The sequence below is a fragment of the Caretta caretta genome, chromosome 28, assembly GCF_965140235.1.
Source record: "Caretta caretta isolate rCarCar2 chromosome 28, rCarCar1.hap1, whole genome shotgun sequence".
NCBI lineage: Eukaryota > Metazoa > Chordata > Testudines > Cheloniidae > Caretta > Caretta caretta.
Window position 1 is genome coordinate 8,186,036 of NC_134233.1, and position 13,233 is coordinate 8,199,268.

A 13,233-nucleotide genomic window follows, 5' to 3' on the forward strand; every position below is an offset into this window, starting at 1 on the left:
CCGTGTGCTGTAAGGCGATTTTGGTACATGGTCATATTCTGTTTTGAATGTTGCTGAAATTGAAAATGGAGTTTAGAAATTCAAGATGGTGCACACGATTGGAAGGGTTTGAACTCCATCTTGGTACCCTTTCTTCCTGGCATTTTCCCGCCAAAACTCTGTGTCCCTGACGGAACCGGAGGGGCAGAGAACTGGCTGGGCCCGGTGGGGCAGGGCCCGTCGGCGTGCGCCTCAGGAATGTGCGCCACGGCGAGCGTACGAGGGAGGGTCGGGGGTGACCCAGGCGCTGTCCACCATGGAGGCAACCACGGCCAGGTTCTTTGCGCGGCATCGGATCAAGACTCCAGCTACTCACATCTGTCAAGGACTCGGATACTTACCTGACTCCCGTCATCCACCAAAGGCCCCAGTGGAGGCTTTGCTGTCGGCCCAGATCTGTTGATCTCCTGCTTCGGCAGTAGAGAGCCAGATCCTCCGATGCTCCAGAGATCCTGAGATGGACCATCCATTGTCGGTGTACTTCTTCTGCAGCTTGGAGAGAGAGAGTCATTATTTTGGGGGCATTTATTAGTTTAACCAAAGGACAGTTTAAGGGTCTGGGCTTTATGCCCCTTGCTGGAATCTATGGGGAGGTATTTGTAGTGTTCCCCATAGTGAATCTTCCCCCAGTTGTATCTATCCCTTAATAAATCTTCTTTCTGTTTAAGGGTATATTCTTTCTATCCTTTATTTCAGTGCAACATGGGTGGGAGGCACAGAGATTTCTAATGCTCCCAGTTGATAGATGCTGGTAGGAGTCGGACCTGTTGAAAATGTCACCTCCTTATTATTCCTGACAGAGATTTGGGGGTAACAGTGCAGAATGAATGTTGTTCTGTGCACCAATATGGAGATGAGGGGTGACCCCTCCCCTGTACATTGCTGCTCAATCCAAAATTCATTCTGCACATGGACGGTGCGTGGTAGGCTGAAGGGTTCGGCGTGTGGGAGGGGGCTCAGGTGGGGCAGAGGGTTGGGGTGTGGGCTGTTGGGTGGGGCCAGGGATGAGGGGCTCAGGGCTAGGGCAGAGGGTTGGGGTGCAAGAGTGTGAGGGGTCCGGCTGGGGGTGCGGGCTCTGGGGTGGGGTTGAGGATGAGGGGTTTGGGGTGCAGGTTCCTCTGTCTAATCTCCAAGATGCTCTGGAAATAAGACGCCGTGTCCTGTGGTGAGCTCACACCCAAGAGCAGAGGGTGTGAGAACTCCAGCAACTGAGAGGGCAAGGGATTTACCATCACACAGGGCGTGTGCTCAGAACAACCCCTCCTCAGCCAAACACACACAAACCCAGCACAAAGCAAGGGAGGGGCTTGCTTGGATTGTTTTACTTTTTACTTTTACAAAAGGTTTTTTCAAAAGCATTTCCTGTTCCCCATGGGAAGGAAGTGGATGGTCGTGGGGAAGGGAACCTCAGCGTGGTGGGGCTGGGAATTTGGGGCGAGGCAGAGGGAGGGGAGTGGGTGAGGGGGTGAAGGGGCAGTTGCGGGGCAGGGAAGCTAAAGGGGGAATGTGGGGCAGCTAGATGAGGGGTTTGGGGGTAAGGCTGAAGGAGGGCAGTTGGTTGTAGGGGGGGAAGACTGAAAGGGCAGCTGGGGAGGAGCCTGGGAGGGGGGGAAGGCTGAGGGGGGCGATGAGGGGAAGGGGACCAGGGCAGTTGGGGGAGGCTGAAGGGGGGCTGAAGAGGTGATAGGGGGAAGGGAACATTTGGAGGGAGGCTGAAGGGGTGATGAGGTATAGGGGCCGGGGCAGAGAGACAGCTGGGGGGCCTGCTCATCCCCCCGGGAGGGGAGGAGGAAGAGGAGCTCCCCGGTGTCAGAAGCTGCTTCTTTATTAGAACTTTCTACGTTCCTGAGCAGGGTCCTGGGATCAAAAGGTTCGACAGGGAACTAGAGAGATTCCTGGTGGCTCGGTCCATCGATGGCGATTAGCCAGGATGGGCAGGATGGTGTCCCTAACCTCTGTTTGTCAGAAGCTGGGGAAGGGGCGACAAGGGATGGATCCCGGCATGATTCCTGTCTGTTCATTCCCTCTGGGCCACTGTCGGCAGACGGACACTGGGCTAGATGGACCTTTGGTCTGACCCCGTCTGGCCGTTCTTTGCTCTTCTGTTCTTATCACCTGCTCAGTGACATCTGCAAGTTGCTGCCCTCACTCACCCCCAGCATCTGCTCCCTGCAACCAAAGGCAGGGAAAATCTCCCTGAAGGGGGGAAATTGGAGGGGAGGGATGGGCAGAGGGACAAAACTTGGAGCGGATCAGGGGTTCAGATGGGGGGCTGCCCTGCCAGATAGGTGCAGAAGAGAAAACCCCCAGATAGAGGGTGGCAGAGGGGATAACAGTTCCCACAGATGGGGTGAGCCATCAGCAGCCGTTCCAAAAGAGGGTGTGGTGGACGGTAGAAGGACTTGTGTTCCTCACTGGATGGTCCATCTCAGCACCACCTCCCCAGGGCTGTGGTGTTAAAGGCCCCGGGAGGCCCAATGCCCAGGGACCATAGCTCTTCTCTTGCTGACATGGTGGACTGAGCTGCCAGTGGAAACTTGATTCAGGGAAATAGTTTACACCCACCCCCATACCCCCTCATCATAAAGCAAATGGATACTTTTATAAGTGTTTACACAGTTTCCAAGAATTCCTGGCCAGTTTCCTTCTCTATAACATGTCTGCCTGGAGCCTCAAAGGAGCTCAAAATGTGTCCTATCTGCTGTTCTGATTGCCTGAATTGGTCTCCCTGTCCTGAAACCCCTGAATTTCTGTTGTTCCGCATCTTTTCAGGACGGATTTCTAACAATGTTATTTGGATGACACTGTCCAGTGGAGCAGGAACCCACCGGCGAGGTCGGAATTAGGAAACCCCGGTGATCCAATCCCCCGGCCCGAGCTCTTTCATTATTTAGCCGCGGGGACCCAACTTCCACAGGAGCGCGGGAGAGAGCCCCACCACACCACCGTGCTTCACACACTGACCTGAAACATGGGGACCCTGGTTCAATCCTTCCTCCCTTGCAGGCAGTGGGGGGTGATGCTGGCAGCACCAGCTCCTGCTCAGGCCTCCCTGAGCCACAGATCGAGCCCAAAGGCAGGCTTGCCTCGGTGGCAGGACAGAGCAGAGGGCCCAAGGGGAGTGTCTGGGACTCCCTCTTCATGCTCTTGCCGTGCCTGGGGAGTTGGCTCTTGGTGGGTGAAAGCAAACTATCGAGCTCCCAGTCCCCATGGGGTGTGTGCCCTGGTGTGTAACACTCTGCCCTGAGGTTGGTACTCACACCCCGAGCTACGCGAGGCAGCTGGACACAGCCCAGGTGAGTGCTGTGAGAGAAGGGTCGGGCTAGGACACCTCCCCCTCCTCAGTCTCTCCCATTCAAGGGCTTGGCTGCCTCCCTGCCCAGTGAGCTGGTTTCGTGTGTTGTATTGTACGGTGCCTGTGTGGCCCAAGCACTGTACGGGGAGTTTCGGCACCTAACTCCGCTGTGTGGATCCGTGTTGTTCCTGTGATTTTCTAGCTGTCTAAACCCATGGCCTGTGACGCTCAGCATTGCCACACCTCCGTCCCATCCCAGGCTGCGCCCTGTGTCACCAGTCAGCTCTCTGCAGAGCACAGCTGAGCGATTCCTGATTGACAGGGGTGTGTCCAGGAGAAGAGACAGAGCACAGACTGGAAAGTGACACCTCTCAGCAAAGCCCAAATGCTCCTCCTAGAGGCTCGCTATTCCTTGTGGGTGCTGGAGGGGGACAATGTGATGGGATCCCCCTGAGGTGCAGCCTGGGACCAAGGGACCACTGTGCCCCCTGAACCCTCGCCAGCCTGGGCTGTCTCTCCCAATGCCCTGCTAGTGACCAGCAGCACCCCCGCCAGGTGCTGTTATCACCCAGCTTGATCGCATGAATGCTCCCCGAGCCACTCCTGAGTCACACAGGGAGGCACCAGCCGGATCCCCCCAGCTCCCAGCCCTGTATCTCAGGAGTAGGCTCTCTATCGTATGAATTCTTTCCCCACTTCGTCAGTGAAAAGTGGCTCGACACCAGCCTTTGATAACTGAGGAATTTACCATCCACTTCAGGGAAACTCACTGGTCAAATTGAACAGGTCAACACGTTTATTGGCGACAAAATAGAGATTTTAAGTGGTATGAAGTGAACGGCAAAAAATCCAAGTAAGTTACCAAAGGAAATAAACACCTAAGCGCACAGTCTGAACTCTCAACCCTCCTAGACTGGGCAACAACGAGACGAAGCCGTTTTTCTCCCCCTCCTGGATTTTGCAGTCCCTAGCACCCAGATTTCTCCCTTGAAATCTGGGCCAGTCCCCTCAGTTGGAGTCTCAAGTCTTCAGTGTCTTTCTTGCTTGCAGTGTAGGTGGGGGAAGGAGAAAGGACAAGCATGTGCCCCTGGGTTTGAGTTTGGTTTTTGTCCCCTCAATCCCTGTGCTTGGGAAGCCCCAGGCCAGGCATGTCTGGGGTGGGGGTGGGGCATTGCTCAATCTCCCAGCAAGGTGGAGCAATTCCCTTGCTGTGGTCTCATGCAGGTGAATCATTGAATGGGAGCTTCCTTGCTGGGCAATGGCTCCTGATGGGTTGTATCACAGCCCACCCGGGGGGTGCTGACCTTCCTTGCTGGTACCTCTGGGGAAGCTCATTTTGGGCTGATTCCACAACTTACAGCATGTTTCAGTGAAAACCGTCCAATTCTTCTCATTTCATAGGCATTGAGGAGACACAGATCTAGACAGAGAGAAGAGTGACTTTTGGCAGCTCCTCACCTTTCCCCTGATCCCTTGCATGGCATGGTTTACGTGTAACATCACAATTAAATCCAAGGTGAGGAATATGGGGGTTACAGGGCACTTAGAGGAGTAGGATTCGATGTTTGCATTTTGCATAATGAAAGACAAGGGATAATCATGTATTAAATGGATTGATGTATGATAGGATTTGACCATATTCTGCCCGCCACCCTTTCTGAGAGCAGGAAGGAACGGCCTCGTGTGCCATTGGTAAAGAGGCATCAGCCAGATTGTGATGTCTGAAGCTGATTTCAGGCAGGAATAGACCAGAACAGTCCTGGTCACCTTTTGTTTCAGGATAAGGTTTCATTATGGTATTTGCTCCAAGGTGTTGTTTCTTCTCTGCATTACAAATTAAGTTGTGTTTCTTCTCTGCATTGCAAACTAAGTTGCCTAAGGTTCTTTTGTAATCCCTTTAGAAACCATATCATCCTTTCTAAAATATTATCCTGTTTGAAAGTCTCCATCAAATTGTTTGGTATGAGTGAGAAATGTGTGCATAGTTCAAAATAAAGGTGAAAAGCCATCACAAATGTCCAGATGGTCAAGAAGAAGTGAGAGACTTGGAAACAGCAGGAGACAATCAGAAAACATCCATTGTATCCGACGCTAAACATGTTAGCAGCATTGATGACCTCAAAGGTGAGGCAGGCACCCTGAATGCAAGACAACAAAGAAGAGCTAAGGATGGGACGCCAACAAAACCATCAAATAATAATAGCGGAAAACCCGGAGATTAACCCCACTTAAGGACTAACGATTACAGAATGACATTGCAAAATCCATCGACAAAGGTGGGAATTTACAAGTCTAAAACTGGGGCGTTTTGCCATCAGACTCTGGGTTCAGTCCTGCAAAGCCTCGGAGCATGGGATCGCGACCGACAGAGCCCAGCTCCTCGCTTGTCTTCAATCTAACTGGCCATTATATTGACAAGAGCTACAGCAAACTGGTAACTGTAAGACCATCTGCAGGACACGTGTGTGTGTGTGTGTGTGTGTGTGTGATTAAATGCGTATGCTAAGAGTTGTATTTTCAAGAAATGCGGTGTATTGCCTTTTCCCCTGAAAAGATCCCGTGTGCTTCTTATCAGCATAAGACGCTCCCCCAAGGTGTAGAGTGTCACAAACACATCTCATGACTCTGCCCCCAACAACTGGAACTAAGACAAGAATGTGGAAGAAACAAGAAGAATTGTGTTAATGGTTTATTTACAGTAACTGGAAAGCAGGAAAGTAAAAGGAGCTGAGAAGGAGCTTTCATAACCACAGCGTAGGGCAAGGGGACCCAGAGATTTTGAGAACAGTTTTCATAATGGCACTAAAGTCACAGAAGTGGCCAGGAAGTAACCCAGGGAATTAAGGAATTACCATCTCACTTGAAGAAAAGGAGTACTTGTGGCACCTTAGAGACTAGCAAATTTCTTTGAGCATAAGCTTTCGAGAGCTACAGCTCACTTCATTGGATGCATTCAGTGGAAAATACAGTGGGGAGATTTCTATACATAGAGAACATGAAACAATGGGTGTTACCATACACACGGTAACAAGAGTGATCACTTAAGGTGAGCTATTACCAGCCGGAGAATGGGGGGGGGGAGGGGGGGAACCTTTTGTAGTGATAATCAAGGTGGGCCATTTCCAGCAGTTGACAAGAAAGTCTGAGGAACAGTGGGGGGTGGGGGTGGGGATAAACATGGGGAAATAGTTTTACTTTGTGTAACGACCCTTCCACTCCCAGTCTTTATTCAAACCTCATTTAATTGTATCCAGTTTGCAAATTAATTCCAATTCAGCAGTCTCTGGTTGGAGTCTGTTTTTGAAGTTTTTTAGTTAAAGATTTGCAACTTTTAGGTCTGTAATCGAGTGACCAAAGAGATTGAAGTGTTCTCCGACTGGTTTTTGAATGTTATAATTCTTGACGTCTGATTTGTGTCCATTGATTCTTTTACGTAGAGACTGTCCAGTTTGACCAATGTACATGGCAGAGGGGCATTGCTGGCACATGATGGCATATATCACATTGGTGGATGTGCAGGTGAACGAGCCTCTGTAAGCTGTCTGTAAGCAAGGGCTGGCCTGTCTCTCAAGATCTGTGCGAGTGATGGGTCGTCCTTCAGGATAGGTTGTAGATCCTTGATGATGCATGGGAGAGGTTTTAGTTGGGTGCTGAAGGTGACGGCTAGTGGCGTTCTGTTATTTTCTTTGTTGGGCCTGTCCTGTAGTAGGTGACTTCTGGGTACTCTTCTGGCTCTGTCAATCTGTTTCTTCACTTCCGCAGGTGGGTATTGTAGTTGTAAGAATGCTTGATAGAGATCCTGTAGGTGTTTGTCTGTGTCTGAGGGGTTGGAGCAAATGCGGTTGTATCGTAGAGCTTGGCTGTAGACAAGGGATCGTGTGGTGAGCCTCCAGCTTTCATCCAGACCACACCACACGATCCCTTGTCTACAGCCGAGCTCTACGGTACAACCACATTTGCTCCAACCCCTCGGACAGAGACAAACACCTACAGGATCTCTATCAAGCGATCTTAAAACTACCTGCTGAAGGGAAGAATACCCAGAAGTCACCTACTCCAGGACAGGCCCAACAAAGAAAGGAACAGAACGCCACCAGCCGTCACCTTCAGCCCCCAATTGAAACCTCTCCAGCGCAGCATCAAGGATCTGCAACCTATTCTGAAGGATGATCCCTCACTCTCACAGATCTTGGGAGACAGGCCAGTCCTCGCTTACAGACAGCCCCCCCAACCTGAAGCAAATACTCACCAGCAACCACACAACAAAAACACTAACCCACGAACCGATCCTTCCAACAAACCCATTGCCAACTCTGTCCACATATCTATTCTGGAGATCTGGAGTACTGTGTCCAGTTTGGGGCCCCACACTACAAGAAGGAGGTGGAAAAATTGGAAAGAGTCCAGCAGAGGGCAACAAAAATGATTAGGGGACTGGAACACATGACTTATGAGGAGAGGCTGAGGGAACTGGGATTGTTTAGTCTGCAGAAGAGAAGACTGAGGGGGATTTGATAGCTGCTTTCAACTACCTGAAAGGTGGTTCCAAAGAGGATGGATCTAGACTGTTCTCAGTGGTAGCTGATGACAGAACAAGGAGTAATGGTCTCATATTGCAGTGGGGGAGGTTTAGGTTGGATATTAGGAAAAACTTTTTTACTAAGAGGGTGGTGAAACACTGGAATGCGTTACTTAGGGAGGTGGTGGAATCCCCTTCCTTAGAAGTTTTTAAGGTCAGGCTTGACAAAGCCCTGGCTGGGATGATTTAGTGGGGATTGGTCCTGCTCTGGGCAGGGGGTTGGACTAGATGGCCTCCTGAGGTCCCTTCCAACTCTGTTATTCTATGATTCTATGAGTCTATGATTCAAATCCCTGACGTAATCCCACTCCGTCCAGTAGCCCCAGGCACATTCCAAGCGTTGGATTTGAGACACTGAGTCAGCTTCCTGCAGTGAGTTTCAGCCTTCCCAGAGGTAATTTGTGGGGGCTCGCCATTTTCGGATGTTCTTGTTTATTTCCCCTCCTTCCAATTCAAATGAGTTTGAAATTACTTATGGCAACATTCTTTCACCTACTTTGGTAAACAGAACAGTTATCAAATGTTGTACTGAGAGACCAGTCAGTGGGGAACAGAGCGATAGTCATTTGTAAACCAGTTGCATTAAGAACCACAGGTCTCTGGATGGGGGTAGGCCACCGTGGGGATGGGGGTGTCACAGAGAATTTGGAGGGAGGTGGCGGAGTAGAGGGTGGAAGAGGTTGAATTAGGGTACATTTTCCCTTGGCCCCGAAAGGGGCAGCACGACATGCCCAATTAAAAGGGGGTGTCACGCCTGAAGAATTTACAATATCCACCAAAATAACAGGAACAACAAGACAAACACAGAACACAATGTTTTGTTGCGACAGGGGACCCATGGCGTTCTGGGTTTTCTTCCACTGGCACCAGCTTGCCCAGAAAGTGTCTGAAAAAGAAAATAAGCATTCCCCAGCCCCTGGGTGGGGACAGATGATTGCTTAAAAATGCCCCTTTCTTTTCACATTTTTTTTGGCTGAGTGCAGGAAAACCAAAAAATTACCTTTCTATTTTGTTTGTTTGTTTTTTTATTCAAAGGATACTTGCTGCATACCTAGGCAGAGGAGGCCTGTCTATGTAAACACGGTCTGTTCCTGAAGTCTTTCCCCCAGCTCATCACTAGATGTGAGGGGGGAGGTCATTCAGGCCTTCCTTACACTTCGTATTTAAAAACTCCTTATTGTTCCTACCTCTGCTGGCCTTAGATTTCTCCTCCTGTCCCTTCTTTGGCAGCTCATATGAGGTGGCCAAGTGGTTAAAGTGGTGGGCTGCTAATCATTGAGCTTTGCATGCATGGGTTTGAATCCCATCCTCATTGTGTGCATTTTGTCTTCTCCCCTCCTTCACAAACAACCATCTCCCCTTTGGTACAAGCCACATTGCTTCCTGTAAACAAAAACCTTCTCAGGAACTCAGACCTCCCTTGCTGTCAATAAAACACGTCTAAATCCCAGATTTCTCAAAGAGTTCTTTGTTTCTTAGTATTTATCTCAAAAGGTAACAGCCTCATAATGTCCCCCAAACACCCTGGGACCAGCCCAAATAATTAAAACGCCCCCACCTCAGCCACGACAGTGACCCACAGCTAGCGTGTCTAGGTCAAGGTGCTCTGGAGGAAGCAACTCAAACATTTTCTCTCTGCTTCCCTTCGCGAGGTCTGACTGGGAAAACAAAATTGAAAATTTTCTGCTGGGAAACCAATTCTAGTCTGTTTGGGGACTTTCATTTGAATGGATTATTATTATTCTCTTCTGATCTCTGAATTATTTCAGTTCAGTCTTTGTCCTCCAGATGTGTTGCCAGGTGTTGAATTGCAGGGGAGAGAGGCCAAGTCATGACGTCTCTTCCCCTCTTCCAACTTGCTAGAAAGTTCCTCTGCCTTGATGTGAGTCAAGCAGTGTCCATTGTCTCTGGGCTGTCTCGGAGGAGTCCGCATTGTACACGGTTCCTGGGAGAGTCCTTGGGAGCGTGGATACCTTCACTGAGCCAGCAGCGAGTCTGGCTCCTCCAGCGTCACACCGGAAAGGCTGGCGGTGGCCATTTCCCAGCCTCATCACATATTTCAGTGACGCACCCAGAGCAAAACTCCACCACTTCCCAGACAAGCCTAGCACACACCATCCACCCAGCCACTAGCCTTCAACAGATCACGACTTTTACAATGATAGCTCACCAGGCCGACTCTGTACAAATCGTACCTTAATTCTATGAGAGTGGTGAATATGGGGCTTCCAGGGTGCTGCTTTGAGCACAGCCTGCCACCCCTGGGCTGACACTGCAATGGAGACGTCCCCGTAGAGTCCCTCTCTCCCGGGATAAAGATGGCAGCAGGGCTGGCCTGGGTCACCTGACTTGGGCTCCTGGAGCTCAAGCTGTGGGGCTCAAAACTGGGGTGCAGATATTGGTGTTCATGCTGAAGTCTGGGGTCGGAAACCCTCACCCCTCGTGGGCCTCAGAGATTGGGCTCAAGCCCATCTGTCTCCACTGTCATTTTATAGCCCTGCAGCCCCAGGCCCATAAGCCTGAGTTAACTGCCCCGGGCTCTGGGACAGGTGCCCTGGGTGTTTTAATCGCTGTGGAGACATAACGTTGGGATATGTCTACAGTGCAATGAATCACCCATGGGTGGCCTGTGTCACATTAATCCAGGACAGCGGCTTGGGCTGTAAAGTTGCAGGGTACGTGTCTCGGCTCAGGCTCAGGACCCTGCTCTAGGAGCCCAGAAGGTTGGGCGGGAGTTTGGCAAGTGAAAAAGGTAAAACCGCAGTGAAGTATTCCCCTGGACTCAATGGCATTTCTCCATTTCTCTGTCTGCTTCGGGGCAGTGACAAAACAGGTCCTGCTGTGTTCGTTATTTCAAAGGGAGGTTTAGGATTTTCATTCTCAGACACGGTGCACAAAGCAGGACTCAACCCTCGCCATAAACTGAATGAGCCGCCCACAGATTCTGGCAGCCCCAATGAGCCACTTGGTGTGAGAGCTCGGACCTGCCCCTGTCCCAGAGGGAGGGGGTCATCTGCGAGGGGACTGGAACACTGACCTATCAGCCCTTCACACCCAAACTTTCAGTCACTCTATTATCAGTGCCTATGAGTGTAATTTAAACAACAAGAACGGCTACACTGGGCTAGACCAAAGGTCCATCTAACTCTGTTATTTGTCTTCTGATAGGAGCCAGTATCAGGTGCCTTAAAAGCCACTACTGGGAGTTGAACCCAGGATCTCCTGTTTAGAAGACAGGTGCCTTAAACCAGCTAATCCATGGTGCCTTCCTCTGGCTAACGTATGGTGTCTGCCCACACCTGACTCCCTGCCAACCCGCACTGGGCCCTGACAAGCGTTTCTTGTGTTTCGATTCTGTAAAGCAGAGAAGCGGGTGAAGTTTTACTCCCAAGCTGTGTGTGTGATTCTTTGGACAGGTCTATCTTACAAAATTAAGTCAGTAACAACATTACTTTGGGGTGTTAAAAATTTTACCTTCCCTGAGCAATGCAGTTATATCAGCCTAATCCCGGTGTAGATAGCACTGGGTTAAGAGGAGGACTTCTTCCCACCCCACTCTGCCTCTTCGGCTGAGGCCTGCTGGTCCACCTTTCACTCGCTCCTCTCTCCCCGAGGCCTCCTTGCCGGCTGCTCATTCCTCTCCGCCCCCTACCCCAAGGTCTGCCCGCCACCCACACCTCTCTGACCCTCCCCTGAGACCCACCATGGCCGCCGCTCCCACCTCTCAGCCCCACCCATGAGACCCACCCAGCCTGCCACCCGTGCCTCTCCATCCTGCCCTGCCCACCACTTGCACCTCTGTGCCCCTCCCCTGAGGCCCACCCTGCCCACCTCTTTCTTCATGCTGCTGTTGTTATTCCATGACACATTAAAGATGGAATGAAAAGCTGAGTTTCCTCCAGGGTGAGGAAAGGAAGGAGACACCAACCCCCTGGCAAAGCTCTGTGCCCCACAGAAAACCTGCCCCCTGCTATTACAGTCACTGATGTACTGGGGATATGACGGGAAAGGGACTGTCTGAATTATCGAGGCAGGAATTTTACAACAATCTACAGCAACATCACTGGCCACAAACACACTCTCCTCATGCTCCAGCCAGAAGGGAAACGAGCAGGAATTCTTGTTCAGCCCTGGGCACACTTACACAACAGCACAGCAGTGAGTGTGTTGTGGACGCTGGTCTGAGGAAACAATTGGAAACGATCACTCAGTGAGAACAGAACTAGAGTGTCGTGAGAGCGCTCTATAAAGCAAGTAGTTGTGGCTGAGTGGTTAAGGTGGTGGACTTGAAATCCCTTGTGGGGGGTCTCCCTGTGCAGGTTTGAATCCTGCCAACTACGGAGGAAGTTGTGGCTCTTTAGTTTCAGTGCCTGAGCATCCTTGGCCCCAGTGGGAGCCAGGCTACGTCTACACGACAGAGTTATGCTGCTTTAGTTAAAGCGTTTTAATTAAGCCGCTGTTGCATGTCCACACTAGGCTGCTTGTGTCACCGGAGCGCATCCAGGCTAGCAGCTCTTGGATCGCCACAGAGAGCAGTGCATTGTGGGTCGCTATCCCACTGTGCAACTGGCTGCAGGGTGCTGTGAGAAGGGTTTGCAATGCCTTGTGGGCCGGTACAGCATCACGAAAGGCAGGTTTCTCTATCCCATTGTTCCATGGGCATCCGAGTCGATTGCTAGCTGCTTTTCAGCTGCCGTGGGCGTGGTGGGCAGAGAGTGTGTGTGTGTTGGGGACAGACAGTGTGTGTGTTCGGGGAGCGTGTGTGTTGTGGAAGAGTGAGTGTGTTGGCACGCTGTCCCTAAGTTCAGACAGCTGCTGGAAGCAACCAGTCCTGAGTCAGGGGGAGCGGGACACCCCAGTCCTGAGTCAGGGGGAGCGGGATACCCCAGTCCTGAGTCAGGGGGAGGGGGGACACGCCAGTCCTGAGTTAGGGGGAGCGAGACAGCCCCGACATCAGCCCCCACTTCCTGCACTGGCTCAGCACAGCCCAGCAGTCTCTGTCACATACACACACTCACACACACTGCTGCCTGCCTGGCTGTGTGTCAGGGTTCAGGACGAGGGGGGTTTAGAGGGCCATGGGCCCAGCACTTTTTAGCAGCCCTAAGAACGGACGACGGAGGGGGGAACAAGGTGGAGCCTTGGGGGAAGAGGCATTCTGTGGGTGTGGCCTCGGAGGGAGGGGTGGCATCAGGGAGAAGGGGCGGTGTGAGTGAGGGCTGGGGGGAAAGGGGTGTCATGGGGGCGTCACAGTTCGGACGCCGGTGGCCCCCCCACTGTAAGGAAGATTCCACCACCCCTGCTCTGGGTCCTAGGTGTG

The 13,233-nt window shown here is 51.5% G+C and overlaps 1 non-coding gene across 1 annotated transcript; it reads left to right on the forward strand.

The window, feature by feature from the left end:
* Window positions 1-12,167: 12,167 nt before the first annotated feature.
* On the forward strand, window positions 12,168-12,253 carry TRNAS-UGA (transfer RNA serine (anticodon UGA)). Its single transcript has one exon. It is a non-coding gene; the product is annotated as a tRNA-Ser (tRNA).
* Window positions 12,254-13,233: the final 980 nt, after the last annotated feature.